Source organism: Diuraphis noxia, unplaced genomic scaffold (genome assembly GCF_037042655.1).
Source record: "Diuraphis noxia isolate RWA-SAM2 unplaced genomic scaffold, SU_Dnox_SAM2 contig0001, whole genome shotgun sequence".
NCBI lineage: Eukaryota > Metazoa > Arthropoda > Insecta > Hemiptera > Aphididae > Diuraphis > Diuraphis noxia.
The window spans coordinates 98,527,703-98,538,077 of NW_028301711.1; the positions used below are offsets into that span (position 1 = coordinate 98,527,703).

Consider the following 10,375-nt stretch of genomic DNA (forward strand, 5'->3'; position numbering starts at 1 on the left):
TAAAGCAGAAAACGTTTTTTTTTTTCCTAAATATTCTGAAACGGAAAGTACCTATGGAGATCGTGCTTAAGTATGATACTGAAGATAAATTCTATTACAAACTTTTAACTGTAGGTAAGTATCGCCTTATTATTTTTGTGTTTTACCTACCGGAACAAATGCAGTTTAGTTCCCCCTCGTCATTTTGATTTTTTTTTATCGACATTTATGTAACTCGTCGAGTTAAGAACGATGGTGCAATCAGAATTTTTCGCTCAGACTTCATTTCAAAGTTATGGCCTTTGCCATTGGCGTAATTTCATCGGTTTCAATATATTATATTATTATTTTAATGTTTTTTATATACGGTTTTAATAATATTATTTTAAAAATATTGTAATACAGTTATAATATATTATTACATATAATATTCATTAAAATGAATAATACTCTTTATTTGTTCAAAACGTTTCTGCCCCATGGTACACTTTATAGGAGGATATCCGACTCTAGAGCTCCAATACTTCCTAACATTAGCAATTTGAACAATAGATGTAAATATTGTTATTCCAATATACTGTTTTAACTCATTTGTAGTAAAAGTTATGGGTTTGTTAATATTTTTTTGAACTGAATATTTAATTGATTCAGATTTTATATGTGAATATAGGTCGTCGTTAAAAAAATATGAAAAAAAGTCAATTGGTGTTTTCAATTTTGATATTTCAGTAGGAAGTGGAATAGGTTCAAAGTTTAAAAACTGGGAATCAGGACAAAAATTGGCTTCTCTCCATTCTAGTTTTGATAATTCAGATTTCAAATATTTTTGACTATTTATTTATCTATTTTTTTCCTGGCTTTGAGTAGTACGATTATTTATAAAAAAACTTCTATCATTATTCACATTATGTATTACATTATCATCATTATTCATATCAGATATTAGATTATCATCAATATTAACATCAAGTATCAAATCATCATCAATAAAAATAGGTAAATTGTTTATATCTAAGTTTTCATTTTCTACTTCTAAATCTGGTGGATTCACATGTTGCTGCAGCTCTTGATATTCATCTTGGAAAACCAATGGTATTGTGTCATCATCTATATGTTTCATAACATCATCTAAAAACAATTATTCATAAATTAAAAGTTAAAATAAAATCATATAGCAAAATAAAATACATACTCAAATCAAATTCCACATCTGAACAATCCAAGTCATCATCACTAATATCAAAATTCATCAAATCAATTATTTGAGAGTCACTCAAAATATTTTTTGCCATCTTAAACCTTCAAAATGAATACTTAAATTAGACTATAATGTAACATTTACAATATTTTAAATAAAAGTTAAAGATATTAGTAAAAACCACTTCATGCACACGTTTTTACTATCAATACTATTAATATAGTTTTATAGTAATGTAATAACTATTTTCATTTATTTATTATATGCTATAAACATATCAATGAATATTACTATACGGTTCTATCACAGAATAGATTTAAGGTTCTATCAAAACAAAATATAAAAATACAATTTATTATAATTATCTGTGTATCACCCATGATACATTTGCTCATTAACGGTTGTCATTTGAATTATGATACAAAAGTCATAAAGGCGCTATGTATCGTGGGTGATACACTTGAACGTATGGATAAATAAGGATACTTACTGTTATATAACGTATGTTCGATGCATAAAAATAATCTGTAGAACATTTTTAATCAAATAACATTTTTCAAAAACAAAATAACCCACGATATCAATGTTAAACGTGACTAAGAAGTATAGGTTTTTGATACTTTTCTTATCAAATTCAATCACGTTATTTTCACTATTATCTTTCCAGGGAGATTGAAAAACACTATTAGAACCACAGAATATAAAAATATTAGAACTCATTGAAAACTTGTTTTATCGATGATGAGTATAAAATCGCATATCTATTAACAATAAAACATTTATAAGCATTTACTGAATGTATCATCAGTGATACATCACGCAGTGTAGGGTTTAATATTATTTTACAATGAGCTGCCTCAGATCATTTGCTTCATTGGCCTAATATTACGCAATTTAAATATTTAGCTAAGAGAAGTAATATTTGTCTATTATTAATTGGCACATGCCACATACAATAGTACCAATACCTATATAAACTGTATTAAAAATATTCTGATAATCTGATAATATTATAAAATCGGTAATTTATGAAGTTTGTCAATTTTGTGTGTGTTCATTTCTCTGTAGTCTGTAGACCTAACCGGTACGAAATCGCCTATTTGCTTCTCCTGGCAGAAAACGTTTTTTTTTTCCTAAATATTCTGAAACGGAAAGTACCTATGGAGATCGTGCTTAAGTATGATACTGAAGATAAATTCTATTACAAACTTTTAACTGTAGGTAAGTATCGCCTTATTATTTTTGTGTTTTACCTACCGGAACAAATGCAGTTTAGTTCCCCCTCGTCATTTTGATTTTTTTTTATCGACATTTATGTAACTCGTCGAGTTAAGAACGATGGTGCAATCAGAATTTTTCGCTCAGACTTCATTTCAAAGTTATGGCCTTTGCCATTGGCGTAATTTCATCGGTTTCAATATATTATATTATTATTTTAATGTTTTTTATATACGGTTTTAATAATATTATTTTAAAAATATTGTAATACAGTTATAATATAATTTTGATAATATTTTTTCTGTAAATATTTATTAATAATATTTCAATATTTTTTATTTATATTAATATTAATATTATTTTTAAAATATTTTAAAATGTTATTATTATATAATTGTTATATTATATAATATTATATAGTTTACTTATATATATATATATATATATATATAATATATAATAGTTATACATACACCGTAGTTATATACATATATTTAGCATATTTATATAATTATTTAGGACAGAAATCTTTTGAAAAAGACCACAGATAGTAATATATTATATGACATACCTATAAGATTATAATATTTTATTTGATATTTCAAATTATTTCTAACGTATCTAGGTAATTGTATTTTATTAAAGGGCCCCATTACCGAAATACGAAGGGGGGCCCACCGGGAAATGCCCGGTTTCCCGGTAGGCCTATCCGCCCATCATGGTCTATAATTTATACTGAAGATGTATAGCCGTATAGGTACCTAAAATGCAAGTTTTTAACTTGAGCCCATAAAACTTTCTACGCTTATAAAAAATAAATGTGACTTACGATTTTTGTTTTTTTTTTTTTTAATGGTGATAAGAACAACATATGAGAACTTTGTATTAAATTTTCAAAAATTTTAGGCCAGCCAAATTGTGTTTATCGACATTACAGAAAAAAAAATAAGAAAAATTGAAAACTGCCTATAAATAGCTAAAAAAAAAGTCAAAATATTTCAAAAATTATACCATAAATAGATGAAGCCTATCAAAACATTTGAAATGATTTCAAAGTTTAAGTAAATGTAGCGTATTTAATATTTTGTTTGTATTTCATTTTAAGAGTGTGACTATTATTTTGACGTTACTTGTGTACTAAGGCTCGGTACACACGTGCGTTATTTTGACGTGCGGCACCGCTGCGTCATAGTAATTGTAATATACACACGTGCGTTATTTTGACGTGCGGCACCGCTTGGACACCGACGTTTCTTGAACTACGACAATTGTGTCGATGCACTACGCGAAGTGACTATTTTATACTAATTATGGAAGTGCACAACCGAAAACGGGTAGTTTTTGCATATTTAGTTTATAAAAACAATTTGTCGAAGAAAAACAGGCGTTACTGGGTACATCCCTTTACCGATTCAAGGCTTTTGAGGGGACATTTTTCAACGTCGTTCGAAGACTTAAGAAATAATCCAGACAAATTTTACAATTATTTTCGAATGAGTGTGAAGTCATTTGATGAGCTGGCAGCAAGATTAATCGACAAAATTAAAAAGAATGATACTTATATGAGAAAAGCTATACCCCCAATTGAAATGCTTGTTGTAACTCTGAGGTGAGTGAATTTGAAATACATATTGCACTTTATTTTATTTTAGATTCTGAGTAATGAGTGTATATTAATTAATATTTAACTAGGTACTATGTTTTAACTTATCCTACACATTGAGTTAATGTTACATTTGTACATTATACTCATATATAATATGTATAAAATAATATTTGAAAATATAAATTATTATTTCTTATAAGATATTGTAATCAAATTATAAACAATAAATAGTATTATTCAAATAAAAATAAACGTAATAATATACTGCTTTTACTAAGAATATATTCATTAAAACTGTTATTGCAGCTGGTAAAGAAAAAACAATTTACAATAGATAATCAAAGCTTAACAAAGTTAGATTAACATAAATTTAACACAAGTCTATAAAAAATGTTAATTGTATAATTTGAGCGAAAACTTATCTTTGATTATTAAATAAAATCAGGCACTCGTCATCAATAACAACTTCAGCTTCGTTAACACTTGATGATGAAGTAAGTGGAGGTGACACACTGTATTGCGATGCATTGTTGGAGTCCACGTCCTGGGAAGGTGGCTTTCGGTTGTCATATGTTTAGTCAAATATGATTTACTCATTCGAGTTCCAGATGACTGTTGAATATTTGGTAGCTTTTGAGTTGAATATGCCGGAATGGAAGCAGTATTATGAGTACTTAAAATCTGTAACGGGTTTTCTGTGGTATACGAAGCTTGTGGTGGAATAAGTTGATTGGTACTGGCAGGTTTGAAGGAAGTACTAGGCTGCGATAAAGGGTAATACGATTCATGTAATTGAAGATAGTTTTGGTGAAGAGGTGGAAATGTTTGATTAATGGTTGTTGCAATTCCAGTTGGTAATTGGCTTGATTGAGTTGGAGTTAGTGTGCTTTTTGGCGGTGGCTGATGTGGATATATTATATTATGTGTACCGGGATGAGGAGGATATCCCATATAATTAAAATTGGGTGGATTTGCTGTTGGGATTGACCTTTGCCGTGCCTTTTGGATCCTCTTTATAATAGACAAGACTTCCATTCTAAAGTCTATTACTTCCTCTTCTGTGAAACCATTTAATATCGGGACAAGGCTTTCAAAAAATGACTGATTTGGATTAGCTTGTATTTCTTTAGTTGTAGGAGAAGGTATAGGCGCGTTCATAAAAGCTAATAGACTTGATTCCAAGTCTTGTTTGCGCGGGCGCTTATGGCTGACACTGTTATTAGGAGTTGAATTATTCTGACCACATTCTAATTCTGTTTCTGTGGTTAATTCCTCATTATCTACATCACTCATAAGTTGTTCGGAATTCAGACTAGATTCAGTTTCAGGAACGAGGCAAGTTTGTCGTAGAAATGATAACTGTCTTGCATATAAATATTGTCGCCCTTTGTTAAAACCTGATCCAGACTTAGGTTTCTTTAAAGTTTTTAAATATGTATCTTTAACATTTCTCCATTTCTTTACTAATGCATTGTCTAGAATAAAATAATAAATAAATAAAAAAAAAAAAGCGGGTAAGTGGATGTCGCTCTGCTGTACATTAGGGGGTGGGATAGACCTCGGTCATAGAGTAGGTGGCTATAATGTGTTTGTTAAATTTGAATGCAATGACAGTCATCATTGTATACGAAAAACGATTCTGAACGGAGATGATTTGTCAGTCTAGGATATATTATATTTAAATAATAATATTATTTTATTTTAACGCATGAATTTTGATTTCATGAAAATTTAAACACTCGTAAAATTTTTTTAATTGAATAATCATCAAATTTTTTTATAATTATTCTAAGCTCTACTTATGGACAACTTAGTATTAAACTTTCAATTCTTAGATTTTAATGAACAAATTTTTATGAATTTTTAACTACAGAATTATTAGTACATTTAATATTCATGATTTTGACGATTTTCGTCAATATTCGCACTTATAAACACTTATAAAAAAAAATTGTGCTTATGTATTTTTACAATTTTTGAATGTGTGTTAGAACAACTTATGTGGACCCTTCTATTAAATTTTCAAGTATTTTGTCCCACCTTAATTTTTTTTATCAACATTTATAAAAAAAAAATAAAAAAAATTTGATTATTTCAAATGCTTATAAATAGATTAAAAATTAGTGAAATATTTTGAAAATAAAACTACATAAAGAAAACGTCAATTTAAACAACTGGTAAAAGTTCAAGTTCAAGTTTCTATGACTTATACTTTTTGAATAATAACAAATATCAAAAATCGTTTGAGGCTAAACCGTAATTTAACGCGGTTTTGTAAAAATTTAATTTCAAACACTCCTAAAAATTTTTTGTCTTAGTCCGGTAGAGTTTTTTTTACATATATTTAAAGAAAAACTTATGGAGAACCTTGTACCAAATTTTCAAAACTTAGTTATAAAAGAAAAAAATTTTACGATTTTTTAGCCACAAAATTACTTGCAAATTTTCACAATTTTGACATATTTCGTATAAATTTGAACTTTAAGTACTTATAAAAAAAAATTGTGACTTACGATTTTGGATTTTTTTTTATCACTTTGAGAACAACTTATGAGAAACCTTGTATTAAATTTTCAAATATTTCTAACCAACCAAAAATTTTTTATCGTTATTTAAAAAAAAAATACTTAGAAAAATTGAAAATTTAAATTGTCTATAAATAGCTCAAAAAAAGTAAAACACTGAAAATTTAACCCTGCATAGAAAATACTAATATAAACATTTGTTGAAAATTTCATGTGCTTACAGTAATTATTTTTTGAGTTACAGTAAAATTAAATTTTCGTTTTTGTCGAAAATTGGTTTTGCGTAAAATTTCCCGTTTTTCCGTCACTTTTTTTTGTTTTTCTCGATTTTTTTGAAAACTGTCGGAAAATGTTTAATTTTGACCTCTATAATGCACCAAGGATATTCACTTTGCCATCGGAAACCACCCCTGAAGTTTGAAATCGAAGCATTATTTCGACTAGTTATGCTGTACACAGACACAAAAAAAAAAAAACACACATCATTGTAAATTCAATACATTCTTCACTCCGTTCAGAATCTAAAATTAACTTGAAAATGTATAGGAAATAAAAATGAATTCATTAAATATTTTATTTAGAATTATTACACTATTGATTTTCAATTTATATATTTTGTTAAAGATACTTAGGAAGTGGCTGTGACCAAAAAGACCTACATTTGACATACAGATTGGGACATTCAATCATTGGATACATTATTAGAAGTGTTTGCACAGCTATTTGGGAAACTTTGAAAGAAGAATGTTTGCCCGAACTGACACAGGAACATTGGAAAAAACTCGCTGATAGTTTTTATCAGAGAACCCAATTTCCGAACTGTATAGGCGCGATTGACGGGAAACACGTCAGAATAATCAAACCAAAATTGAGTGGATCGCTGTTTCACAATTATAAAAATTATTATTCGATTGTGTTACTAGCTATTGCTGATGCGGACTACAAATTTGTATATATTGACGTTGGTTCTTTCGGAAAAGACGCCGACAGCACTATATTTGAAAGAACTGAATTTTTTAAAAAACTAGAAAATAATGAATTGAATATTCCGACTAGTCAACTTCTTCCAGGAACTGAAAATCTAAGCCTTCCTTATATTTTTGTCGGTGACGAAGCTTTTTCCATTTCTCAACACATTATGCGGCCCTACAGTGGAAAAATATTGTCAGAAGAAAAAAGAATTTTTAATTATAGATTGTCCCGTGCTCGCCGAAATGTAGAAAGTACATTTGGTATACTTTCCAACAAATGGAAAATTTTCCATAGACCCATTAACGGAAGTTTAGATTTAGCTAAACTTATTATAAAAACATGTTGTAGTCTACATAACTATGTGAGGACTAGAGATGGATTTCACATTGAAGACGCCATGAGTGTAGAGTTTGCACATAATGAGGGAATCAGAACAGCAACTACTAGACCTACTCTGCAATCAACGCGTATTCGCAATTTGTTTACCAATTATTTTGTATCTGATGTTGGTAGCGTCTCTTGGCAGAGAGAGTATATTTAATAATTTAATTTACATGATAAAAAAAAATACAAAATTAGATTAACAGTTAGATATACACAAAATTGTATAGTTCAAAACATAAGTTTTTTAGTTTATTAATATTAATATTACCTCATTAAAAAGCAGAAATTAAATAGAATTTTCAAAATACTATTATATTATGTATCAATTTACTTATATTTATAAGTTTTCTTATAGTATTCTAGTATCGTATTAAATAAATAAAATTGTATACTAAGTCAAATATGTACTCTTACTTATTTCATTTTTGATAGTATCTTCTTTTTCATCAAATCCCTCGCAAAATTCACGGCAAATATTAATCCAAGCCGATCGTTTTTTTACCCTGTCATGATATGACTCACAACTTAAGTTCCAAATTTCAGGGTACTTCTTTATTTCCGCGATAAAAAGTTCGATGTCAAAAATTTCAAATTGTGTGTTCAAAGCCATTATTACGATAAAAACACGCACGTGTGTATCGATCTATAAATCGCTATGTAATGAGACGCCGCATTTATGATAATTTGACGTTACGTTATCGGAGTATTTTTTGTCTCGTGCGAGCTCGTACGATAACGCGCGGTGACGGAGACGTGTATGTATCGGTCAATTTAATTATAAATAGAACGCCTCGCAATTACGATGACGCAGCGGTGCCGCACGTCAAAATAACGCACGTGTGTATCGAGCCTAATTGGCCTTGTTTTGATAATCTAAAATTAGATCTAAAATTAATGGAAAAACCTACAGCAATCCGATCGGCTGACGGAGACCACAATAGTGTTATCGATATTACACGTCCCCACGCCTCCGACAACATGTTAAGCGACAACAATATGCGCGTTTCCCTTACCCGCGCAGCTGAACTTCCCGACGCTACGCAGCACAGCTATTATATAATTTATAGGTAACACTGAATACTCACTAATTCTCAAACCTCGAGTGCGGCGTTTCTGCGTTAGCGTTTATTAGTATTTGGCTTTTTAAAATTTAAATTGTGAACAATTGACAACTATTACTGTAAACCGTGAAGTGTAAATTGAGTAATACCTACTGTTAACAGTTTAATAAAACTAAAGCGCGATTCACATTGGTACGACACGACACGACACGACACAGCACGGCACGACACGACAAAAATGTGTCCAATACACATAGAACCGACATCGGCAAGACGACAACGACAGTACGCTAGTATGCACAGTGACAGTACGACGAGCACGTTAGTATAATCGGATTGGTGTTACCACTTTACAATTATAATTATTAAAATGTTTCGAAATTTATCTTATAAAGATTTGGCCATAATGGCACTATTGCTCGATGAAGAAGAAAATAGCGACCGTGTTGCGAGTAAAAAACGTTCTATTTGGGTTCATGACATCTTAAAGAAAAGGAAAATTGATGGAGAATATGTGACTTTGTGTAAAATGTTGGAGGATCATGAAGAAAAGTTTTTTAAATATTTTCGAATGACCCGGTTCCAGTTTAACGTTCTTTTTTTAAAAATTGAAAATAATATAACAAAACAAAATACTCACTTTCGAGAAGCAATACCTCCTAAAGAAAAATTAGCTGTTTACCTGAGGTATATGTCATTTGATATTTTAATAATATATTAATTCGCAACAAAATATACTAACATATTTCATTTTACGTGTTTTTTAGGTTCTTGGGAACTGGCGACTCATACCAAACGATTGCATTTAGCTTTAGACTGGGGCATTCAACAGTACAATCAATTGTACTTGAAGTATGCAGTGCAATTATTTTTACGTTGAAAGACGAATATATTCCAATTCCTGGAGAAGAAGATTGGAAGCGAATCGCCAAAGAATTTTGGGAAATTTGGAACTTCCCAAATTGTATAGGCGCGTTAGATGGTAAGCATGTCGTAATCGAGGCGCCTCCGAATAGTGGATCACTCTACTTCAATTATAAAAAAACCTTCTCCATAGTATTGCTTGCCCTTGTCGATGCACAATATAAATTTGTAGCGGTTGATATAGGAGCATACGGCAAAAATAGCGATGGTGGAATCCTCTCAAATTCAAATTTAGGTAAAGCTTTAGAGAAGAATAAATTAAATATTCCAAATGAACAATATCTGCCAAGTACAAATGAAAAATTACCTCTAGTTGTTATAGGAGATGAGGCTTTTCCCCTCAAAAAATATTTATTGAGACCTTATCCAGGACCTCAAGTACGTGATGATCAGAATAAAAAAAAATTTAATGATCGTCTGTCAAGAGCACGGAAGGTTGTCGAGGATGCTTTTGGTCAACTAACGGCAAAGTTCAGAATCTATTGTAGAAGACTTAATGCACTACCCA

At 29.9% G+C, this 10,375-nt stretch overlaps 1 pseudogene; it reads left to right on the forward strand.

The window, feature by feature from the left end:
- LOC149062665 (uncharacterized) overlaps nucleotides 1-10,375 on the forward strand; it is a 410,648-nt pseudogene that overhangs the window by 386,099 nt on the left and 14,174 nt on the right.